The sequence below is a fragment of the Bos taurus genome, chromosome 5 (genome assembly GCF_002263795.3).
Source record: "Bos taurus isolate L1 Dominette 01449 registration number 42190680 breed Hereford chromosome 5, ARS-UCD2.0, whole genome shotgun sequence".
Taxonomy (NCBI): Eukaryota; Metazoa; Chordata; class Mammalia; order Artiodactyla; family Bovidae; genus Bos; species Bos taurus.
The window spans coordinates 70425194-70448128 of record NC_037332.1 but is presented as its reverse complement, the minus strand read 5'-3'; the positions used below and the strand labels follow the sequence as shown (position 1 = coordinate 70448128).

The following is a 22935-nucleotide window of genomic DNA, read 5'->3' as shown; positions in this document are numbered from 1 at the left end:
ACTGATTCGTGGGAAATGAAGTAGAGAAGGACTTTTGGGAAGAAGGGAGGTCATATAAAGAGAAATCCAGGGCATAAGAAATCACCAAGATGGTTAGAATTAAGTACACCTACTAGTACAGAAGGTGCCTGAGCATCATTTGGCAAAAGCAAGAATTCTGGAACCAGACTGCTGATTTCAAATCACCACATAACAGCTGCATGACCTTAGCCAGTGTTATTCAACCTTTATGTGCTTTCCTTCTCATCTACAGATTAGAGGTCATACTGGTGATTGCTTCAGAGGCATTGTGTACATCACATGAATTAAGATATGTGAAGTGCTTAGGGCTGTGCCTGGCTCATGACAAGTCTCAATAAAGGTTCTCTATACAGTGTGTATATACCATGTATTTATAACACATATTTGAATTCTAATGAGACTTTCATGCCCATTAGGAGGGCTATTATATAAGTCAGGGTTCTCCAAAGAAATAGAACCAATACAATTTTTATAATATAGAACCAATACAATATTATATATATATATATATATATATATATATATATATATATATATACACACACACAGGTATACATATATATACATACACACACACGTATATATATATATATATATATATATATATTCCCAAACATATATATATATAAGTTTGGGAACTGAGTCATGTGATTATAAAGGCTGACAAGTCCAAAATCTTTAGGGTGGGCCAACAGGCTGGAACACCAGGAGAGCTGATGCCACCTTTCCAGTTCAAAACCTGTCAGGTTGGAGAACCAGGAAGAGCCAGTATTCCAGTTCTAGTCCAAAAAACTGACTGCTGGAAAATTCCCACTGGTAGGTCTTTCTGTTCTAATCCAGCCTTCAACTGACTGGATGAGGCCCAGTCCCATTATGAAGAGAAATCTGCTTTATTCAAAGTCCACCGACTTAAATGTTAGCCTCATCCAAAACATCCCCACAGAAACACCCAGAATAATATTTGAACAAATATGTGGACAGGGACTTCCCAGGTGGCCCTAGTGGTAAGAACCTGCCTGTCAATGCAGGAGACCTAAGAGATGCAAGTTTGATCCCTGGGTCAGGAAGATCCCCTGAAGGAGGAAATGGCAACCCACTCCAGTGTTCTTGCCTAAAGAATCCCTTGCTGTAGTAAGTTCACACATAAAATTAACTATCACAGCTATTTACAAACACAGACACACAAACACACAAATAACCACACCACACATGTAAAACAAAACAGAAAATGAGTGTTGGCAAGGATGTGGAGATATTAGAACACTTGTGCATTGCTGGTAGGAATATACAATGGTGCATTTACTGTGGAAAATAGTGTGACAGCTCAAAAAATCAATAATTATCAAATCCAAACAAATCATCAAGAAGTTAAACATAGAATTATCATTGAGTTAGCAATTCCACTTCTGGGTATAAAAACAAAATAACTGAAAACAGGGACAGAAACAGATATTTGTACATTTAAGTTCATAGCAGCATTATTCTCAACAGCCAAAAGATAAGACTCCTCCAAAGTAATCTCTAGCCCTTATACCTACTCCAGTCAGGAGCAGGGCAGTTAACAGCCTTGAACCTTCACTCTAGCTTGCAAACCTTGATAATACTAGTAATAGCTGTGCATGTGTGCTCAGTCATTTTGGTCGTGTCTGACTCTTTACAACACTATGGACTGTAGCCTGCCAGGCTCCTCTGTCCAAAGGATTCTCCAGGCAAGAATGATGGAGTGGGTTGCCATGCCTTTCTCCAGGGGATTTTCCCAACCCAGGGACTGAACCCATGACTCCTGCATCACCTGCATTGCAGGCAGTTTCTTTACCCACTGAGCTACCTGGGAAGCCCCCAATAATAATAATAATAGCTAATGCTTATATATAATCTGGCCCAATTACTGTGTATTAAAATGTATAAACTCATCTTAATACAAGAATCCTATGAGTTAGATAACTATTATTATCACTCCATTTTACAGTTGGGAAAAATGAAACACACAACAATTGCATATACCAAAACAATGACAATCTGGGATGCTAACCAAGACAGTTCGACTCCTAATTCCATGCTCTTCACCACTGTACATTTTCCCCTGAGGGGCTGTAGACAAGTGATCCACAGCTTGTGACTATAGAGTGACCACAGAACTAGTACTAAATGCCTGTGAAGCCATATGGCAGGCAAGTGTAATCTGTAAACAGATATATAATACCTGAGACATTTATGTACAAATATTTTTCAAGTATATATATATGGTGCTGTGAAGATAAAAACATCAATTTTAAAATACTGAATACATTGTGGCTTTTACTCATTATAGAGTTTCTTGATCACAGATACAGAGGAGAAATCAAAGCCCACAGTGATATATCCAATTAGAGTCTTCTTTTGCTTTATTTCAAGACACTGATAGATTTGCTTTTCTCTGATATTTTAGAGAAACATAAATCAAAAGAATAAACAACTGCAAATTCTAAACAAAAGTGACTTTAAAAAATTATTTTATTGATGCATAACATCCATAGAGAAACACGTACATATCATAAGGGAATAGCTGGATGAATTTTCATAAACTGGAACTACAGTATAACCAGCCCCTGGATCAAGAATATCAACCACATTCCAGAAGATTCTTCATACTTCTTGCAATTAATCTTCAGCTCCCTTCAAGCTTAGACATTTGCAGAGAGTAGAATTGCATCTCCCCCCTTCCCAGAAAAATATATTTGAATCTTCACCCCCAGTACCTGTGAGTAGGGCCTTATTTGCACATAGGGTCTTTGTAGCTGTCATCAAGATGAGATGATTCTGGATTAAGATGAACCCTCATCTTGTTTTTTAAGTTTTTTTTTCTGTGCATGTCTGATAAACTAGTTATGGAGTTAAATGTTCTGTGCTTTTCCTTTGCTGGTTCAGTGAAGTAAATTTATTTAATAAGCAAATAATAAAATAAAAAGTCCTTATTCTTAAAAGGATGAGGAGCCATTAGAGAAAGTGATTGTATTAGCTTACTAGGGCTGCCATGACAAAACATCACGGAACTGGGTGGCTTAAAGGACAGAATTGTATTTTCTCAAAGTTCTGGAGACTGGAGGTCCAAGGTCAAGGTGCTGACAGGTTTGGTGTCTCCTGAGGTCCTTCTCCTTGGCTTGCAATGACCACTTTCTCCCTGTGACCACAAATGGTCATCCCTTATATCTCCATGTGTCTAAACCCCTCTTCTTATAAGGACACTAGCCGGATGGGATTAAGGCTCATCCTAATGATTTTATTTTAACTTAATTACTCTCTTTAAGGGTTCTATCTTCAAAGACAGTCACATTTTGAGGTCCTGAGGGTTAGGGCTTCAACATATGAATTGGGGAACACAATTCAGCTCATCAGTTCAGCTCAGTTCAGTTCAGTTGCTCAGTTGTGTCCGACTCTTTGCAACCCCATGAACTGCAGCACATCAAGCCTCCCTGTCCATCACCAACTCTTGGAGTTTACTTAAACTCACGTCCATCAAGTATTGGTGATGCCATTCAGCCATCTCATCCTCTGTCGTCCCCTTTTCCTCCTGCCCCCAATCCCTCCCAGCATCATAGTCTTTTCCAATGAGTCAACTCTTTGCATGAGGTGGCCAAAGTACTTGGACTTTCAGCTTTAGCATCATTCCTTCCAAAGAACACCCAGGGCTGATCTCCTTTAGAATGGACTGGTTGTATCTCCTTGCAGTCCAAGGGACTCTTAAGAGTCTTCTCCAACACCACAGCTCAAAAGCATCAATTCTTCAGCGCTCAGCTTTCTTCACAGTCCAACTCTCACATCCATACATGACCACTGGAAAAACCATAGCCTTGACTAGATGGACCTTTATTGGCAAAGTAATGTCTCTGCTTTTCAATATTCTATCTAGCAGTGATTTAATACTGTTTTCATTTTTCAATGCCTATGATCACTCTGGAGCTTCCCTGGTGGCTCAGACTGTAAAGAATGTGCCTGCTATGTGGGAGACCTGGGTTTGATCCCTGGGTTGGGAAGATTCCCTGGAGAAGGGCATGCCAACCCACTCTAGTATTCTTGCTTGGAGAATTCCCTTGGACAGAGGAGCCAGATGGGCTATAGTCCATGCGGATGCAAAGGGTGGGACACGACTGAGCAACTAAGCACAGCACAGTACATGATCACTCTGACCTCATCAAAGGGGACTTTTGCATAAGCAGGTTTTAGATAGTGGACCCTAAGCTGAGAGGACTGTTGGTGGATGGCCCTAACACAGAGGCTGTCTCTGAAGCTGCAGTATCTGTGGTTTCTTTTTTATTATTATTATGTAAAGAAATTCTGGTTTTAAAATATGGAAGGAAATGCCAAGTAAAGTTTTAAATCATCTTCCATAAGGAGGTTTGACACCAGTATTTTCACATGTAATAGTTGCCCTGTCCATGACTGGCAGTGACAGCCTTAGAAGGAAAATTTTCCCACTCTCAGTAACTTCTAGGCAAGTACTTTTCAGGGTTTTTTTTCTCTCATTTCAAAGGATATGCCTCAAGACCTTCACTGTTGTTGTCATTGTTTTTTACTTACTGGTTCTGTTTGGCAGTGTTTTGAGAGGTTTGTAAACACAGGGCTTCCATGATCATTTATATATGGAAGCAAATGAGTAAATGCTCCTTCACTCAAGGAGTCTTTGTTGGGAGCCCACAATGTGCCAGGTGGTATGCTTGGCACTGGAGCTATAGGGATGTGCCCTCAGGGGCTTATGACCTAATAAAAGAGCCAAAAGAGTATAGCAAAAGATTTCCAGAGAGTGTGATGGGTGTTATGCTGTGTTAACTACAGTACACTCAACCCAGGCTCTCATGTCTCTGAGACGTGCCCCTAATGATCCACAGGAACAGGACCTGGTGGTGCTGTGCAACAGCAATCTTGCCATCCAGTCATAACAGATATAAGAGGTGGACAACTGGCCTAAGCTGGGTGACTTTGGTTCTCTCCCCTTTCGAACTGGGGTCCAGGGATGCTCATTAGTCTTCACTGTTCACTTGAACTGGAGTGGGTTGCCATTCCCTTCTCCAGGAAACCTTCCTGACCCAGGGATTGAACCTGGGTCTCCTGCATTGCAGGCAGATTCAGGCAGAATGCAGGGAAGCCCTTACTTGAGCTACAAACTTGTAAATTTAAGACCTTTATAGTCTATCTTCCCCCCATCTGTTCCACCTTCCTGTGGGAAACTCCCCTCAGGACTTGTGGGAGTCATGTGTCTACCTCTCTGAGGGAGGCTCTCCTCAGAGCTAACTCCTCTTTACACAGGGTTTACTCTTCATCACATCCTATGTTTAGTTCAGTTCAGTTGCTCAGTCATGTCCGACTCTGTGACCCCATGGACTGCAGCACGCCAGGCTTTCCTGTCCATCACCAACTCCCGGAGCTTACTCAAACTTGTGTCCATAGAGTCGATGATGCCATCCAATCATCTCATCCTCTCTCATCGCCTTCTCCTCCTGCCTTCAACTTTCCCAGCATCAGGGTCTTTTCCAATGAGTCCATTCTTTGCATCAGGTGGCCAAAGTATTGGAGTTTCAGCTTCAGCATCAGTCCTTCCAATGAATATTCAGGACATCCTATGTTAGGTGCTTGCAATGCATCATCTCATTTAGTCTTCACAACAATCTTTTGAGGTAGGTAGTATCCGTATCCTCACTTTCCAGAGGAGGAAGCAAGAGACAGCAAACCATTTACCAAAATGACTCACTCCTGTAAAGAACGTCACAAGGGATTCCATCTTTCTATGTTTCCTAGGTGACTCCCTGGATAGTTCTTGCTAAGCATCTCATATCACTTATAAACATGTAAATTATGGCTATATGAGGGAAGTGCGTTAAATGCCAAAGAGAGACATAAATAAAGAAGGGACAAAAGAAGAGTGAGACATAGCACAGTAAGGAGAGCAGGACCCACTGCTTGGAGGAGGTGGCATATGCCTCATTGAGTGGGTAGGAGTTGAACAAGCAGAGATAAGGGAAGGGACTCTTAGGGTAGTTGGAAGTGCTGGGCATGATTAGAAAGCAGTTGGGAGTCTTGTTCAACTGGGGTGTAAGGTGTATAGAAGAGTGACTGAGAGATGGGGCTGAAAAAGAGGCAGGGGTACCCCAACAGGAGTGTTACAGTTAACTTTATATGTCAACCTGACCAGGCTGCAGGGTTTCCAGATATTTGGTCAAACATTTCTCTGGATATTTCTGTGAGGGTATTGTAGGGTGAGTTTAAAATTTTAATGGGTAGACTAATTAAAGCAGATTATCCTCCCTAATGTGGATGGGCCTCATTCAATCAGTTGTTCTTAAGTAGAACAAAAAAACTCATGCGATTATGATGGCTGACAAGTCCCAAGATCTACAGGATGGGTCAGCAAGCTGGAAACCCAGGAAATGGCATTGTTTTAGTCCAAAGGCCAGCAGGCTTGAGACCCAGAAAGGGCCAATGTTTCAGTTCAAGTCCTAAGGCAGGAAAAGCTGATGTCTCAGATTTAAGGCAGTTAGGTAAGAGGAACTGCCTCTTACTTAAGGGAGAGTTAGCTTTCTTTTGCTTTCTACCCTTGCCAGCCCCCACACACCATCTATTCCCCCACACGATAGCCAGAATGACTCAAAATAAATTATCAAGCAGGATTGGGGCAGGATGAATTAGGAGACTGGGACTGAAATATGCATACTTCTATGTACAAAATAGATAACTAATAAGAACACAGGAAATTCTACTCGGTGCTCTGTGGTGACCTAAATGGGAAGGAAATCTTGAAAAGAGGAGATATACATATATATATGACAATGTACTTTGCTATATAGCAAGAAACTAATACAATTTTGTAAAGTAACTATACTCCAATAAAAATTTATTTTAAAAAAGTCAAATAAGATCATTCCCCTTCTCAAGACTCTCTATTGGCTTCCCATCAGAACAACATCTAAAGTCCTTACCAAGGCCTCACACAATCTGACCTCAGCTTCCTCACCAGCTTCCCTCTCCATGATTTTATCTCCTCCAGCCACACTGGCCTCCTTGCTCTTCCACAAACACACTAAGCTCCTTCTCACCTCAGCATCTTTACATATAGGATTCCCTCTACCTAAGAGATCTGCATGGGCTCCTCTCTTCCACTATGTCCCTGTTCAAACGTCTTCCCAGAAAGGACTTCCCCAACTACCCTATCTAATGTAGTACCTTCTGTCATTTTTAATCCACTGACCCCTTTCTATATTCTTTTTAAAAAATATTTATTTATTTTGCTGCACTGGGTCTTAGTTGCAGCATATGTGATCTCATTCCCTAGCCAGGGATCAAATCCAGGCCCCCTGCATTGGAAACATGGAATTTTAGCCACTAGACCACCAGGGAAGTTCCCCCTTCCTATATTCTTCATAGTACTTACTTCTATCTGAAACTGTACATGTGTTTGTTTTTCTACCTCCACAATAGAACATAATCTCTGAGAATAGAGAGGTTTTTTTAGCTTGTGGCTATATCAACAGCTCCAAAAAGGGCAGTTGACATATAGTTCATACACATAAATAGTTGTTGAAGGAAGGACAGAATTTTGACACTTACATTTTCCCTTCAGGGAGGTGGGTACCAGTAGTCCTTGGCTCACCACTATCTCAATCATTGTAGCAAAGTGCCTGACCCATCAGAGGAGGTCAGGGAATATACACTACATGGGTAATTATCTGTATTCTGATTATTCTTATACTTAGTTTTCTCTTCTACTCTAATCTATATAGGGACCAACTATTTATACCTCATATCACCTATCATAGAGTTTTGTATTTCGTAGGTCACAACCATGCTGAATTGTGTCTCTAAAGTGGATAGGAACTGCTTTGAATCTAGCACTCTATCAATATTTTTATTAAATTACTACTGAACATTTCCTTAAACCTTCCATTACTGGTTTCATTATGAAGAAGGAGCACACACATTAAACAAAAGAATGACTACTTGTGGAAGATTTCACCCTCATTTTGATTCATTGGATGATTTTATGTCTATGACATTAGCAACCTACTATTTGACTGTGCCACAATTATTTTTTTGCATATAGGACCAGATCCACTTATGTGACTGGGTTCTTCTTAAAGTGCCACTTTTGCCATTTTTTAAAGGAAGGCATCTTTGAACTATCATTTTAAAATATCTTGTTTTCAGAAAGTTGCATCTTCAGTGAAATACAATAGCTTTGATGAAAAGCACTTTTTGGAATAAGCAAGTGAAGAAGAGACTGTTCTTTTTGATCAGAGTGTCAGAAGAGATTGAAATTGTCAAACACTTCACCCCTGTGAGAGAGTTCAAGTGCTGAGCTTAAGCTGTTTCATTAAAGAGGGAAGAGAAGAGTGGAAAGGAGAGAAGGGAAAGAATGTGAGTGTTACCTGGTTAATTTCCTATGGAAAACTCCACTCGTGCTATATCAGCAAGCCCGAGCTGCAGTTCCACCTGGAGCTTGGCTCCTTTCAACAGGATCAGGGGACAAGGTCCAGCAGCACCAAGGTGACTGCAGGTTCCTGTTTCACCCACACATTCACTTGTCATAAAGCTCGGAATAACTTGTTTTCTCTCTGGCTCTCAGGAAATCAAATTTAGGGATGGGACGAACAGGGAATTTTCTGGAATCTAATGACTCCCATTATAAGCCAAAGGCAAAAATGTTAGTTCAGGGTGGTGTGATAATGAAGCTGGTTGTTAGCAGTTAGGAAACACCGTTCCTGCAGCTCTTGCTCTGGTGAACCACGTGAAATGGGTTGTAAGATTATAGATTGCCACTTTATCCAGCTCTCACTGATCTGTCGTATAACGACCGTTGAGGTTTGTCACCAGTTGCCTGTCTGTGCAAAAACAAAAGAAACTGAATAAAGCTGAAAAGAGTCTGCAAAAATAAAAAAATCTGGAAACAATATGGAAGGATAATTAAAAAAAAGATTATCAGAGTCTAAAGATGTACACACCTATTTGTAAGGGGAAAAAGTCACTCCCCTCCCCCATCAAAGAATTTATTCCCATAAAAAACTAAAGCATTTTTGCTAAATGTCAGTGAATCATACACAAAGAGAATGTTTACCTTTATCTATGTAACTGAAAAAGTTTTTTTAAGAAAATATGTACTATATTTTTTTAAATTCTGGTAGAACAGGCAGACCCAAGTTTGAGAAGTACCATGTGAAGAAAGTCTGGCTTCCCTCAGTTTTAGCTTCTATCATATGGTCACTGGCTTATAACTCAGATTTCTGGAATAAGCCTAAAAGTATGTTAACTATTACTTAGAGGTAAAAGAGGAAAATGCATACAAATTTAGTGCATTTCTTTAATATGAATGTGTTTCTATTTCTGTGAGTCATGAAACACCGGGTCTGCCCTCAAAATGGTTTCTGAGTTAGTATTACAGGTTAAATCCTTCAGTTAACCAGAAAACTCAGGGATGCATGTCATCTGGGAACTTTGGTTCCCAGTTGAGAACTTTGGTTCTCTTAGTCTTCAAAAGACTAAGAGCAAAGGTCCATAGCACTCAAAGGCATAGAAGCAGGGATGTGCTCTAAGTTGCTCGTACTGGTTCATGAAAGCTACTTGTTAAATATTCAGGAATTTTGTGAGCTAGTTTGTAAAGTGATGACGGCCTGAGACCTGCTGTGGTGAGAACACTTACGCTATGGAAATTGGCACACACTACATATTTTGCCCCTGCCCCCTTTTTGAGGGCCATTTTACCAATGCACCTCACAATGTAGAAGGGTTTTTGGAAGCACACAGTCATTCAGGAGCTTGCAGGGTTAGCCCACATGCCCAGGATGAGAGGCACGTAGTGGTCAAGAACATTGGCCTAAGGGGCAGGCAGACAGGTTTCTGATCTCAGATTGCTACTTATAGGGATTTCCCTAGTGGTCCAGTGGCTAAAACTCCATGTTCCCAATGCAGAAGGCCCAGGTTTGATCCCTGGTCAAGAAACTAGATTCCACAATCAAAACTAAGAGTTCATATGCTGCAGTAAAGATCCTACATGCTGCAACTAAGACCCAGGGCAGCCAAGTAAATAAATAAAAATAAATATTAGATTGTGACTTACAGCTGCATGATTCTGACCAAGTTATTTACCTGAGCCTGAGTTTTCTCATTTGTAAAATGGAATAATGTTAGCCACCACACGTTTGTGATGATTAGGTAAAACAATTTGACTCTGGGAGATAGTGAAGGACTGGGGAGCCTAGCATGCTACAGTCCATGGGCTCGCAAGGAGTCAGACATGACTGAACAACTGAACAACAACAAATGTTTGTGATGATTAGGTAAAACAATATGTGCATAATCATAGCTTCACCTGAAGCTAGTACCTGGCACAGTGGAACTGTAGTAGAAGGCACAGAGGCATTAAATGTTCGGTTAAATTTCAAATACACACGGCTAGCTAATTGCTTCACAGACCTCTAGATCCAAACCACTTCTTTTCCAAGTCTGATCACTCCTAAGGTCTCATCTGGTGCCTCTACGTCTTGTCTTTAACTTCCTGTTTGCCTGTTCCCTCTCTCTGTCTCTTTCTCTCTCTGTGTATATGTCTCTATTTCTCCCTTTTCCTCTGTCTGTCTCTCACTTACTGATCTTGTCCTGACCACAGAGGGTAACTGAGGTGTGGTAGGGGTTGAATTCATCAGTAGTCAGTATGTTGAACAAGCACAACTTGTGAAATAATCAAAACACGATTTTATATTTATCTCCTGTCTGGTAGTTCCTCAGAAGGTTAAAACATAGAGTTATCATATGACCCAACAATATCATGCCTAAGTATATATACCCAAGAGAAATGAAAACATATGTCCAAACACAAACTTGTACACCAATGTTCATAGCAGTCATAGTCATAATAGCCAAAAGTTGGAAGCTACTCAAATGTCCATCAACTGATAAATGGATAAAGAAAATGTGGCACATTCATATACTGGAATTATTGGGCAATAAAAAGGAATAAAGTATTGATTAGATACAGCATGGATGAACCTTGAAACCATTATGCTATGTGAAAGAAGTCAGTCATAAAATACCATATAACATGATTCCATTTACACAAAAGGCCCAGAATAAGCAAATCTGTGGAAACAGAAAGATAATTAGTAGCTGCCTTCAACCCTCGTTGCCTAGGGTTCAGGTGCTTAGGGGGAAATGGGGAATGACTGCCAATGAGTGTGGGGTTTCTACTGGGGTGATGAAAATGCTATAAAATTGATTGTGGCCATGACTGCACCAGATTTGGGGTGAAGAAGGTTGAACTCTCTTCCTCTTGGGAAGATAGAGAAGACTTGCACACTTCTTCCCCAAAGAACCTTCTCAACAAATCTCTCCCACACTCTGACCCTTTTTTATATCCTTAATCTGGCTGAAGGATTCAGGGATCACAATTCAGAATTGTCCTTGGAAATTGTCCCTCTCTCTGTCTCTGTTTCTCTCTGTAAATATCTCTGTATATGTCTTTGTGTACGTCCTTTGTTTTGTAAATTCTTCAACTGTAACATGACCCTTTCAACTGTAACATGACCTGAGACACTGAAGCCTCCAGGCCCGGTATGTACAAACACCATGCTTACCTGTCACCTGGCCGGGTTCCTGGACAGTCCCTGCTCTCAGAGGATGGGCCTGCTCAACAAGTGACCTTTAGACCATGGGGAGAGACCCTGGGGAGTGGGCAAAGACTCAGTTAGTCATGTGTGTGTGTGTGTGTTTAGTAATTTAAACTATCCAGAATTTCATCCAACTATGAGGGTCAACACACAAACTCATGGCCTCTTCAACAGAATAATTCTGGACGTGTTGCCTCATGGGTGGCCGCTACAGGGAATCCAAACCACTGATACCAGTGTAAACCTATAAAAGTGACACAGAAAGAAGGACTCACCTTCCAGTACTCTTCAGCCAAATTCTCTGTGTACCTAGAGGCACTGTCCAGCTGGCATTGGCTCTTGTGAGCACATTCATTGTCCCCTGCTTACAGCCAGTCCGGGCCATGTCCACAAGTTACACACACGGCCTTGGAGGAGGCAGACACGTCATTGTTCAAGCCACACTGATGCAACCCCAAATGCAAAGCCAGCCTTTCACTGAAGTAAATTTCAGATTTAAAATTTTGTATAGAAAGGAAACAATGACTATTGATTTGTATTCCCTGGGAAAGAAACCAGAGAGGCCTTTGACTTACTTATATTTTATTAAAAAGCCTCTGGTCTGGCAAAGCATTTGTGTCCTGACCTCAGACAGCCCATTACATCCTCTCCTGGAAATCTCACCATCTTCCTTCCTGGCACCCAGATACTGATTTTATCAGCTCCTCTCCCACCACCTCTGGGAAGCGGCTATGGACTGAGTCAGTCTGAGGGGCTTTCACCACATCTAAATCATGGTATCACCTTTCTCTACTCCGTCCTGGTGCTCAATTCACATTGGCTTCTATTGTCTTCACATTTCTATATCTTATCTCTTCAAGGTCAGGGACTATGTCTTCTGCTTTGTACCTCCCATCTATTTTCTACCACATGGTTTTGACAATTATTGCTTTTTTGATAATCATTGTTATTTTGATAATTTTTGATAGTTTGTTCTTTTAATAATTCATGTCATTGCTACCATTCTTATACTTAATGCTTGTCAAGGACACACATCATGTGTCAAACACCAAACCAAGTATTTTCATGCATCCCTTACTAATGCTCACAGCATCATTAGAAAGTGGGCACAATTATTAGTGGGTTCACAGAGGAGCACACAAGGACTCTCAGAGGCTGAATCTCCAGCACAAAGCAGCCAAGCTGTCTTAGCTCCATCTGGTTCCCAAGAGTTACCATAGGTCAGATTATAGAGTAGAGGTTGGGAGATAAGGGTTACTTCTCTAACATTTCCTTTATAGATGAGCAATAATCCCAGGTCAGACTCTGAAACCCGGAACAGGGATTTGCCCCTGACACAATAATTTATCCAGGGCAAAGAAGAGTGTACATGTAGGATACCTGACCCCCAGGCCAGCACTCTTGCTTCCATACCCTGGTGCTCTGCTCAATGACAAAAATACTCCTATTGGTAACTTAGTCTTTTCCTACTTCTCTACTGTAGAACAAACCATCCTTTAGCAAAAATCAAAATAGTAATTTTCTGCAGAGTAGATAATCACTCACTCCAGCAAACTAAAACAACATTCTGTGGTTACAATAGGAGAAAAGTGAAAAATCTTTCACTTTGTTTCTCTCTTGTATATAAAAAAGATACATGTGTGTCTGTGTGTCTACACTGTATGTACCTAGTTTCCAGTTCACTTAACTTATAAATCAGTGCTGCTCCAGGGCTGGCCACCCACCCACTGCTATTCTGAACGTCTTTCATAGACTAGAGCAGAGCCAAAGAGAATCTGCTTCTGCGACTATTATTTATAATCTTCAGTTTTAAAAATCCACAGCCTGGAAAACTTTTGAACAGTGTGGCATTGATGAGGCATGGGGGAGGCTGACTGAGAGAAAGGGGAGGGAGAGGAAGAGCTGAGGTTGCACTGCGCCTAGCAAGCCCCTCCCAGTTTTGTTCACATTTTAACAGAGGTCAGTTCAGTGGACATTTACTGAATGCTTGTTACCTGCCTGGTTCTGCTAGATGATGAAGATGCAAAACTGAATGAGACTCCATCCCCAGCTTTAAAGGCTCATAGCAATGGGATAAACAGAAATATCAGAACAAATACTCTTACATAGATAGGGAAGATTAAAAGGAAACTTTAAAAAGCTTTCCAGTACCAAAGGAATCATATTAAGCAGGAACTTTCTAGAGGCAATATAGTAATATACAACAGTCAGACTGACAGAAAGCTTGGGTTCACTACCCAACTCCATTTCTGAGTTCCTGTAATTCAAATGCAAATGAGATAATGTCCATATTTATACTCGGGAGTTGTTGTCAGGATTAGAGAAGATAATGCATATCCAACATGTTGCAGTATTTGCCATGTCATAAGTGCTCGGTAAATTGTATAACAGTAAAATAAAGGTCCGATACTGTAAAGAGCAATATTGCATAGGAACCTGGAACGTCAGGTCCATGAATCAAGGCAAATTGGAAGTGGTCAAACAAGAGATGGCAAGCCTGAATGTCGACATTCTAGGAATCAGCGAACTCAAATGGACTGGAATGGGTGAATTTAACTCAGATGACCATTATATCTACTACTGCGGGCAGGAATCCCTCAGAAGAAATGGAGTGGCCATCATGGTCAACAAATGAGTCCGAAATGCAGTACTTGGATGCAATCTCAAAAACGACAGAATGATCTCTGTTCGTTTCCAAGGCAAACCATTCAATATCACAGTAATCCAAGTCTATGCCCCAACCAGTAATGCTGAAGAAGCTGAAGTTGAACGGTTCTATGAAGCCCTACAAGACCTTCTAGAACTAACACCCTTAAAAGATGTCCTTTTCATTATAGGGGACTGGAATGCAAAAGTAGGAAGTCAAGAAACACCTGGAGTAACAGGCAAATTTGGCCTTGGAATACGGAATGAAGCAGGGCAAAGACTAATAGAGTTTTGCCAAGAAAATGCACTGGTCATAACAAACACCCTCTTCCAACAACACAAGAGGAGACTCTACACATGGACATCACCAGATGGTCAACACTGAAACCAGATTGATTATATTCTTTGCTGCCAAAGATGGAGAAGCTCTATACAGTCAGCAAAAACAAGACCAGGAGCTGACTGTGGCTCAGACCATAAACTCCTTATTGCCAAATTCAGACTTAAATTGAAGAAAGTAGAGAAAACCACTAGACCAATTCAGGTATGACCTAAATCAAATCCCTTATGATTATACAGTGGAAGTGAGAAATAGATTTAAGGGCCTAAATCTGATCAATAAAGTGCCTGATGAACTGTGGAATGAGGTTCGTGACACTGTACAGGAGACAGGGATCAAGACCATCCCCATGGAAAAGAAATGCAAAAAAAGCAAAATGGCTGTCTCAGGAGGCCTTACAAATAGCTGTGAAAAGAAGAGAAGCAAAAAGCAAAAGAGCAAAGGAAAGATATAAGCATCTGAATGCAGAGTTCCAAAGAATAGCAAGAAGAGATAAGAAAGCCTTCAGCGATCAATGCAAAGAAATAGAGGAAAACAACAGAATGGGAAAGACTGGAGATCTCTTCAAGAAAATTAGAGATACCAAGGGAACATTTCATGCAAAGATGGGCTCGATAAAGGACAGAAATGGTATGGACCTAACAGAAGCAGAAGATATTAAGAAGAGATGGCAAGAACACCGGATGGCATTACTGAATCGAAGGACGTGAGTCTGGGTGACCTCCGGGAGTTGGTGATGGACAGGGAGGCCTGGCATGCTGTGATTCATAGGGTCGCAAAAAGTCGGACACGACTGAGTGACTGAACTGAACTGAAAATAAAATATGACTTCCTGGTGGCTCAGATGGTAAAGCGTCTGTCTACAATGCGGGAGAGCCAGGTTTGATCCCTGGGTCAGGAAGATCCCCTGGAGAAGGAAATGGTATTGGTTAAAAAACAAAAGTTAGTGAGTTCCTGGCAACTGGAAGCATAAAAGCAAACAGCCACTTGGGTGGAGATGAGGAGGGATTCACAAATCAGATTAGGGCTTCAGAACTTGACAGGCTGTAAAATGCTACATTTTTAGGCATATTTCTTAAGAAAGGTGCAATGTGTGTGAACCCAGGGATGAGGACACGGGCATGAGTGGGAGAGTAAGGGGAGAGGCTAGAAGGAGAGTGAAAGTTTAAAAGCATAATAACAAAGTCCCTGTCCTCTAGTAGTTGACAATCCAGCTAGAGAAATAAGACATATCCCTGGGGGAAGCTTAGTCAATAAAAGGCAGGATATACTAAGCATTTAATAAGCAGTAAAACAAACTAATTCATCAATAAAGGTAGCATTCAAGATACTGAGGCTGGCTATGTAAGATGTTTTTGTACAGCTAGGCCTCCTGACATTCATCTCACAGATTTTTTTTTAAATTTAGCAAATATTGGCATTGACCCATTATGCACTAAGCACTGTTCAAAGCCCTTTACAAATGTTAACCAATTCAGTCCTCATAATAACAACTTTATATCTACATGCCTATTACTATCCCCACTATGCAGATGAGAAGGTAAGAGACTTGCCTAAGATTTCACAGCTGAGAGGAACTGAGCTTCAAACCCGTCGGCAATCCAGCTTCAGAACCTGTGCTCTTCACCATATGTGTGGCTCACAGAATCAGGCACAGTGCTAGAGGATGGAGGCTCAATGAAAAGTAAAAGCCCCGACATTCTTGGGGCTTATATTCCACTGCAGGGAGATAGCAATCAACATGCAAATCAGTAAGTATAGAATACCATGGGATTATAAGTGCTAGGAAGAGAAATAAAGCAGGATAAGGGTGCTAAAGAGAGATGGACTGGTGAGCTTTTTTCAGAAGACTGGTTGGAAAATCTCTCTGAAGAGCTGAGACCTAAATGAGGTCAAGAAGAAAGATACAAAAAGTGAAACCCAGCAAAGCGGGTAGGAAGTAGAAAGGCTCTGAGTTCAGCTGCATGCTTGGCAGGTTCAGAGAAGAGCAGTGCGGTTAGAGTAGACATAAGTGGATGCGTGGTCAGAAGACACTGAAGAGACTGCCAATGGTTATCATATGTAGAAAGAGTTGGGCTTTTGTTTTAAGTGTGATAGGAAGCCATTTACAGATTTTTAGGAAGGAAGTGATATGATGTGATATCCAGACATGTTGTTGAGTGGAGAATAAACATTGGGGAACCAGGAATGGACACAGGGCAGCCAGTTAGGGTGCTGGTTCAGTAACCAAGGCCAGAAATGATGGTGGTTTGTACAGTGGTATCAGCAAAGGCAGTAAGCACGGTCAGATTTGAGATATATCTTGAAGATACAGTTTGCAGGACTTGATGCCATCTTATTCATTTATTTGTTCATTTATTATCCATCTCTGGTGGTAGGAAATGACCTCCAAACAGGCAAGAACTTTGAGTTTTTGTTCTGTCTGACTTTTCATCACTTTATCTCCGGTTCCTAAAATAGTGCCTGCCATACAATTGGCACTCAATATATATTTGTTATGTATTTGTTTAATGAATAATGCATTGAATATGAGGTGTAAGAAAAAGAGAGATGTCAAAATGACTCCATCATGGGGCTGGTTTTGTGTATTTCCTGATTCATTATGAAATCAGCCTTAATCCTACAGTATTTTCAAGACAAGTAGATGAATATATATCCATCCAAGAATCACAGGACATGACCTTGGGAGATCATCTAATGCATCCTGGTACTCTCAGATGGGAGTAAATAGTCATATTTCTTTTGATATATGAGGCAAACTGAACCCCAGAGAGCCAAAGTAACTTAAAAATTGAACATAATGATGACAACAGACACATTTATTTTGCAGTTACTACTTTACAGATCCATTGCAAGGTGCTTTATAATTCTCATACTTCTCATGTTATCCCTATGCTAAAGATGAGGAAAATATGACAGTATGAAGATGAAGCTGTAAGCCAAAAGCCACACAATCAGGAAAGAATAGAGCCAGGACTCAAATCCAGATCTAGTTTTACGTTAAAGCCACAACCCTATACAATTCTCTAGGGTCACATAAGTCATTGTGTTGTAACAACCAGTACTGGTCTCCCGTCCTCTTGAGTTAGGTAGATAAGAGCAGCCCAAATAGTTGGCTTCTGTGGGTTCCTGCACTGATTTTATTATGTTCTTTGAACTTGGTTCCTATTAAACTGAGGAAGTAGAGTGAGAGTCAATCTATTGCATTTCTCTGTCCCTGGTTTTAATCTCCACAAATAGATTACCTTTAATGAAACATACAGCAGGCTATCTTGAACATGTGATACTGTGTATATTATTAGAACAAATTACAGAGATTTTGGAATTGATTCCATTGTCTATTCAAAAGATTCAAGAGCTACTTTATCTTCTTTTTATGTTCAAATCAACTATAAATGGCTTAGAAGTTGGATAACCTATTCCTATACTACATAGGTCACTGGTTATCATTGGTTACCTTTTCAAGGTTCCCATGCATTTTAACGACATCTTGATTAAGACTGTTATTCAATCTCCAGTGTTTACTTATGAGAGTTTTATATGTAGCCAATAGCTAATACTGAATCACTGATTCAGATGTTAAAGCTTCAGTTGAAGAGAAGTAAAAATTCAATGCATTTCATGGTACACTAAGTTTTCAAAGGATAACAATTTCTATTTTCTTCAACTTTTATGAGAATGTTGTTTTTATTCACACAAGTATTAGACGGATTTTAGAAATGATTTAACAGTTTTTGATACTAGAACATGTGAAATAGTCACAAAACCAAATGTTTCACATGAAAAAAATATGTATATATAATCCAGAAGGGTAAGCAAATAATTATAACATAGAATTAATTATGAACCTATTGTTAATACCAAGCACTGAACAAAGAGTTATAAGACAGAGCAAGAATAAGGTGCAGGTATAAAACCAAAACAAAGATTTTCTCATTTCCTAATATGGAGAACTTCAAAGGGCCAATATCACATGATTTATATCAACTCATGATGGCTATTTGGTGGCATGCTGTTTCATTTGAGAAAGAGATAGAATTAGGCCAACAGAACTTAAAACTCCTACACCAATAGCTAATATTTTGGGGTGCTTAACTCAATCCTAACAACATCTCGGTGAAACAGATAATATTCTAAGTATCATTTTGCAGATAGGGACAACATGCAATGTGAGATTGGACCAATATGCAATATACAGTGACATGAAAAGTAAGTAGCTGACCAGGGATTGGAATACAGGCACTCCAGACTTTTAACCTCTGTGCTCTGGTATCTCTCAACAACATAATAATTTAAGTAATATCATTTTTAAGCTCTTATTATATGCTAGGCCCTACTTTGAGGCTATCTTATCTTTTATCTCATTAATTTTTCTGACATCCCAAAGAACTTGGGTTTTCTACTGCCATTTTAAAGACCTTTAAAAGGCTTAGGTTTACCATGTTACTTATCATTGCTTTTTTTTCCTTTCCCCATTGGGTTGTTGGTGACAGGAGAAACAGGATGGATGCTTGAAAATATGGAATCTCAAGACCAAAGAAGTTTGAGCAATAACTAAAGCCTAAGCCCTAACATGAGCCTCAACCCCATACCTCCGACTGGCTTGAACCTCCACAAACAAGATCATTACTTCCAGTCCTTCCTCTCTGAACTCTCTGAATGGAAGTTTAGTTCTGTTTGAGATTTTAAAAAGGAAAACCTTTCCTCATTTTAAAGAAGCTGAAGTAAAACAAGATGAAGCTATTAGTTAAAAGGAATTCATGAGAAAAATTAAAAAGCTATGAGAGTTCAAGACTGCTCCCAAAGCTATCAGTTTTCTAAACCATATAAAGCTAAAGGGGGGAAAGGTGGAGGGGTTGATCTTATTGACAATCCAAACAACTGGCAAAATGACTAGCAGAGATGGCCTTGTTTTAACCTTGAGACCTCCGTCAAGAGTATAATGGATTTTACAGCCAGATCTGGAAAAAGGTATATATACCTTCTTCTCACATCCCATTGGCCACATGCCAGTCATATGGTTCAATGTAATTGCAAAGGAGGCTGGGAAATGTAGTCTTCCAATGTGACTAGGAAGAGAAATATAGACTTGAGAAATGTATAGATCATCTTTGTACCCAAATATAATGATTTCTACAATTTTACCCCTAGATTTTCAATTAATATTTGAGGGTAATTATGAAAAGGAACGAAATGAACTGTATCCCCAGCACTTAACACTCTTCCTAACACACTGTAGGAGGGCAATAAATATTTGTTGAGTGAATGAATGAAATAACCTCACACATTTGGATGACAAACTCATCACCCTATTAAACTTGGAATACAAACAGAAATTCACCCTGACCTGGCTCCTCCCTGACTTTCATTTCTTCCCCAGAACTTTTATGGTTAAGAGCTTACTTTTAAGAGCATAGGATGGAGAAATTCATTCTAGAAGATAAAACCAAGGATTTGGTCTTGGCTTTGACATTTTGGTTGTTAACAAAGTCCTTTGTTATGTGGTTGTTAACAAAGTCCTTCAACTCAGTAAACCTCAGATTCTTCATCTATAAATGGTAGTGGGAGAAATATATGCCTATTTCCAGCAGTCCTTTCACCTCTTTCTTGGATAGCAGAACACGAACTGTTTGTTGGTAACAGTGTGCCCATCCTCAGGAGATAATGATTGATTTAAGCCAGAGATGGCCACTAATTGATCTAAAGGTAAGGCTGTGATCAGGTTATGGCCAATGGAATGAGGGGAAAACTTATGGAGGCTTTCCGGAGAAATCCTCCCAGATAAAAGAGAAAGCTGCCTGAGAAGGGCTTTTTGGCCCTATCCATTTATTTCTTCTTGAAATGCTAAGATGTGAGATTGTGCAACTTGGAGCTGCAGCAGTTTTCCGGGTTCTTTGAAAGGAGACATTGCATGCACACCAAAGATCCAACACAGAAAGACTGAAGGAACAGGGTCCTCAGTGACATTTTTGAGCTTTTGAAACACTCTGGGACAATCTATTTCCAGTCTTGGAAGTGCCTTTCAAGTGTTACTTGGAAAATGTGCACCCTTATGGTTTGAACCAGTTTATTTGCATATCCTGTTACTTGCAGCCAAGAATATTCCTAAATAACAAAGTAGATAACTTTCAGAAGTCTTTGCAGGTCCAAAATTGTTAGAGTATTAACATTCCAAAAGGGAGGAGGGGGAGGGGAAGCAACTGTCCTGGAATATATGAAAGGATAGGAAAAGTTTAAAAAGACGAAGAAACAATTGTAGGTGGTACTGAAAGAGAAACTCCCCAGGTCAGTAGGTGCCCAATATGCTACTGGAGATCAGTGGAGAAATAACTCCAGAAAGAATGAAGGGATGGAGCCAAAGCAAAAAGAATACCCAGTTGTGCATGTGACTGGTGATAGAAGCAAGATCCTATGCTGTAAAGAGCAATATTGCATAGGAACCTGGAATGTCAGGTCCATGAATCAAGGCAAATTGGAAGTGGTCAAACAAGAGATGGCAAGCCTGAATGTCGACATTCTAGGAATCAGCGAACTCAAATGGACTGGAATGGGTGAATTTAACTCAGATGACCATTATATCTACTACTGCGGGCAGGAATCCCTCAGAAGAAATGGAGTGGCCATCATGGTCAACAAGAGTCGAAATGCAGTACTTGGATGCAATCTCAAAAACGACAGAATGATCTCTGTTCATTTCCAAGGCAAACCATTCAATATCACAGTAATCCAAGTCTATGCCCCAACCAGTAACGCTGAAAAAGCTGAAGTTGAACGGTTCTATGAAGCCCTACAAGACCTTTTAGAACTAACACCCAAAAAAGATGTCCTTTTCATTATAGGGGACTAGAATGCAAAAGTAGGAAGTCAAGAAACACCTGGAGTAACAGGCAAATTTGGCCTTGGAATACGGAATGAAGCAGGGCAAAGACTAATAGAGTTTTGCCAAGAAAATGCACTGGTCATAACAAACACCCTCTTCCAACAACACAAGAGAAGACTCTATACCATCACCAGATGGTCAACACCGAAATCAGATTGATTATATTCTTTGCCGCCAAAGATGGAGAAGCTCTATACAGTTAGCAAAAACAAGACCAGGAGCTGACTGTGGCTCAGGCCATGAACTCCTTATTGCCAAATTCAGACTCAAATTGAAGAAAGTAGGGAAAACCACTAGACCATTCAGGTATGACCTAAATCAAATCCCTTATGATTATACAGTGGAAGTGAGAAATAGATTTAAGGGCCTAGATCTGATAGATAGAGTGCCTGATGAGCTATGGAACGAGGTTCGTGACATTGTACAGGAGACAGGGATCAAGACCATTCCCATGGAAAAGAAATGCAAAAAAAGCAAAATCGCTGTCTGGAGAGGCCTTACAAATAGCTGTGAAAAGAAGAGAAGCGAAAAGCAAAGAAGAAAAGGAAAGATATAAACATCTGAAGGCAGAGTTCCAAAGAATAGCAAGAAAAGATAAGAAAGCCTTCTTCAGTGATCAATGCAAAGAAATAGAGGAAAACAACAGAATGGGAAAGACTAGGGATCTCTTCAAGAAAATCAGAGATACCAAAGGAACATTTCTTGCAAAGATGAGCTCGATAAAGGACAGAAATGGTATGGACCTAACAGAAGCAGAAGATATTAAGAAGAGATGGCAAGAATACACAGAAGAACTGTACAAAAAAGATCTTCACGACCCAGATAATCATGATGGTGTGATCACTCACCTAGAGCCAGACATCCTGGAATGTGAAGTCAAGTGGGCCTTAGAAAGCATCACTACGAACAAAGCTAGTGGAAGTGATAGAATTCCAGTTGAGCTCTTCCAAATTCTGAAAGATGATGCTGTGAAAGTGCTGCACTCAATATGCCAGCACATTTGGAAAACTCAGCAGTGGCCACAGGACTGGAAAAGGTCAGTTTTCATTGCAATCCCAAAGAAAGACAATGCCAAAGAATGCTCAAACTACCGCATAATTGCACTCATCTCACACGCTAGTAAAATAATGCTCAAAATTCTCCAAGCCAGGCTTCAATAGTATGTGAACCATGAACTTCCTGATGTTCAAGCTGGTTTTAGAAAAGGCAGAGGAACCAGAGATCAAATTGTGAACATCCGCTGGATCATGGAAAAAGCAAGAGAGCTCCAGAAAACATCTATTTCTGCTTTATTGACTATGACAAAGCCTTTGACTGTGCAGATCACAATAAACTGTGGAAAATTCTGAAAGAGATGGGAATACCAGACCACCTAACCTGCCTCTTGAGAAATCTGCATGCAGGTCAGGAAGCAACAGTTAGAA

General features: G+C 40.3%; 1 protein-coding gene across 25 annotated transcripts in view; it reads right to left on the bottom strand.

Moving 5' to 3' along the window:
- LOC132345313 (uncharacterized) overlaps positions 1-22935 on the bottom strand; it is a 68680-nt gene that overhangs the window by 19180 nt on the left and 26565 nt on the right. For 10 of the 25 annotated variants that reach the window (XR_009494575.1, XR_009494569.1, XR_009494573.1 and 7 more), the window contains one exon: positions 11613-11699. The exons of 13 other annotated variants lie outside the window; for them this stretch is intronic. The gene's annotated coding sequence lies outside the window, so the exon portion shown is untranslated. Of the gene's footprint in view, positions 1-8417; positions 8871-11612; positions 11700-15199; positions 16351-22935 lie in introns of those variants that run through there. 2 more of the 25 variants (XR_009494574.1, XR_009494588.1) reach the window with 2 other exon arrangements.